The following is a 3,474-nucleotide window of genomic DNA, read 5'->3' on the forward strand; positions in this document are numbered from 1 at the left end:
GAAACTACTCCTGTACCCATGGTTGTCCCCCGGGTACTAGTGGGGCAGGAGCTCAACGATGCCTAGAGCTACATCTAGTGTCTCTGAGCTGGAGCCAGGCAGCTAGCTGGTCTGGAGGAGTTGGAACTGCAATGTGGCCCATGAGGTTAGAGGTCCAAACACTTATCTTAAAAAGTTAGATGAGTGGGCGACATTCAGGTGCAGTAATACACAGTCCTGCCAACAAAGTTGCACAGACGCAAAGTGTCAGTTTAGTCTCACAGCTCTTTTATACAGTATACTATGCAACTTTTACCAAGGCTCATACCTGCTGTTGGAGGTCTGTGTGGAGGTCAATGCCACAGCAGTGATGTAAAATCAACAATTGCTCTGAAGCTTGTGCTCTGTTTCTGGGTCTGACTCACTGGACCAGGCTCTTTCTTCATTTATAAGGAACTCCCATTGCTCTCCTGCCCCACATTGTTCTTTTCAAAATCCTGGCCCTCAGGAGGATGCCACACCAGTTCGTCACGCATGTCGTATATGCCTTTACACAGTTCAAAGTCTTTTTCTTGGAAAGATATTGGGCCCTGTTGTAGGTCAGTGGATTCAAACAGATTAGTAGTGAGAGATATTCCCTAGGTTTTTCCAAAAACCCACATGAGCTCTTTTCTAGACCATGCCCCCATCTCAAAAAAATTCAGCTGCACAGATATCATAAAAGGGAGCAGTTCTTTTGGGGTTGGATGCAGAGAGCAGCACCTGAAGGTTACTGGGTTAACTCTCACTCACAAACATTCCTAAGTGATGGTCTCTAGAAAGTCGGGTCAAATTGATACTTTAATAAGTAAATAAATAAGTGAATAAAAAATAAACTCTCCACTACAATAGTATCCCAATTAATAAATGTAGAAGAAATGATGAAAATAGAAAATCACCATTTGGCAGACACAGCAGTAATAATTATTTGGGCAGAAGTAATTCATTGGATGCTAATATGAGTGGGGCAAAAGTATGATGAAAAGAATATTTACATAATTTCAAAGGATACCCTGATTAGATGCTTATTGATTTTAAAGAAAAGCACAATAATTTTACAGTGGTAAAACCTGGCAGATGCGACTTTAACTAAGTGATCAAAGTAAGCCTCATCTCTGGTGGGGCACATCGACTGCGTTCCTCATGACAGGAAGCACTGAAAAAAGGGCACAACGTCACTTCTATGATATTCTTGCCAAAAATTTGTAACTTGAATGTAATCATGAGGAAATATCAGGCAAACCCAAACTGAGCAACATTGCGGGGGGAAGACAAAGAAAAGCTGAGGACCGGTCCCAGGTTAAAGATGAATAAATCATGAAAATTAAATACAATGTACCATCTTGGACTAGATCCTGAGGAGAAAAAGTACAGTAGTAGGACATAAAAAAATTTGAATAAGGTCTATAGATTACTACTAGTACTCTGTCAAGTTAATTTCCTGTTTTGTAAAAGGTGTTGTGGTTTATGTAAGATGTTAACATTTGTAGAAGCTGGATGGAGAGTATAGAAACTCTTTATACTACGTCCTTGGCTGCAACTTTCTCATAACTGAAAATGTGTCTAAACAGTTGAAAAATAATAATAAATTTCAAAAACTATGGCTGAGCAAAATTTACTTATACTATTGGTTTATGGGCAGAGTAAAAATACATATTAATTAAAAGGAATATCTTTACTCTTGAATTTAGAGTAGACAAGCAAACTCTGCCTTTGATTAGTCATGTGCAGGATTATTCAAGCGTTTTTAAAAGCACATTCTAAGCTCTCAGCATTTATTTTATTGCCAAAAGTTGAAGGTCAGAATAGCAATTGTATGTGAAAATATTTAAGTAATTCTGGTCTGTTCCATAACAATATGAATAAACCTCAGCTGGAAACTGTTTAATTAAGTCAATCAAACACTAAACACACTGACCTTTCAGATCAGCAATTCCTGGGTTGAAGGTAGATGGAGGAGGAAAGTTTCTCACTTGGTAAATGAAAAATCAAGACCCCCAAATCACTTTTCTTAGGAAGTGTAGCTTAGGAAAGGAATCTAGTATGCTTTGGTTTGGTCTAAAATACATATCACCTCAAATGCAGTGAGTTCATTTCCAGGGGCAGGGGAGAAACCCTGCATAATTTAGAAGGAAGCTGTGAGAAAATAAAACAATAACTGGAGCTACAGGAAGCAGAACATCTTACATGTCACATAGGATTATATATGTTATATTTTAGTATTTCTGAAATAGATATACAAGAAAAAAATAATTGAATAGTTAGTAGCTTTAATTTGGGAATAGACCCATAATTATCACAGCCTCCATCAAACTATTTAATTACCTAAAAGTTAAAATATTCACTCCATAAGATCTACTGGCCTATTGTTCTTTTCATTTCAGAGACATCAGCATTACTGAACTAGCACTTATTGTGTGAAAATTATCTGAGACTAATATAAGAAGGAAAAATATTAAGATTTTTCTCCCAATGTCCATGTGAGGCGCAGGTCTAGAAGCCCTGGTTTGCTTTGGCAAAAGGAACAAAGAGGCACAATGCTCTTCATTCAGGAAAGAAATAAAAGTCAGGTGACAGGAGTGGGATTTAAATTCAAAGGGAAATCAGAGCAAGACGTGCCTAGGAGAAGCTCTCCGCTACTACCATCGGAGATATAAATGGGGTGCTGGGGAGAATGTTTAAACTATTTTTACATAAATAATAAATGGAGGGAGGATCCAGAAATTTGACAGCTGGGTGAAAACAGTAGCCATCGTTAATGCTGCTGTACACAACTCAGCAGCAATGGGGGGTGGGGGCGGTGATTAAACAAGGGAATGGAAGGTAATATAGAGTGTATACAGGGTAGAATTGGGGAGAATGATGAGGATGCTCTTGCAACAATAGTGCAGGTAGATAATGATAAAGACCTGATCAAAGCAATGGCAATAGGAATGACAAGGAAGGGAAGAATGCCAAACATCTTAGTTGTAGAATCAATAGGATTGGTGACTCATTGACAGAAAGGGATGGTTGAGATACCTCCCAGGCTTCTAATCATGAGTAACTGAGTGAACAATGTGCAGTTATCAAAGTTTTGAAATAAAGTAAAACAGTCAGGTTTTGTGGGGGAAATGGTGATCTCCAGTTGGATAGTCAGGAGATATCCTGAACACACTTGGAAATAAACATTTATGCAGCATTTGGGAAGTAAGCTGAATGAGAATTCCCAGAATGCATAGAGAAAAGAGAAGGGAAGAAGCTGAGCATGGAAGCATGGTGGGCAGGAACATGTAAGAGCTATGTAAAGATAGAGGAGCCAAAAGAGAAATCAGAAGGCAGAACCTGGGCAATATTGTCAAATGCTTGAGAAGATGCTAGCTGAAAAAAAGCTATTGGATTCGATGGGAATTATTAATGGATGGTGGGGGTAGAAACCAAATTGTTGAAGGCCAAGAAGGGAATGTCAGTGAGAAC

This window comes from Pteronotus mesoamericanus, unplaced genomic scaffold (genome assembly GCF_021234165.1).
Source record: "Pteronotus mesoamericanus isolate MK-2021 breed Mesoamerican mustached bat unplaced genomic scaffold, CSHL_Meso_final contig_116, whole genome shotgun sequence".
In the NCBI taxonomy this organism is placed as follows: Eukaryota; Metazoa; Chordata; class Mammalia; order Chiroptera; family Mormoopidae; genus Pteronotus; species Pteronotus mesoamericanus.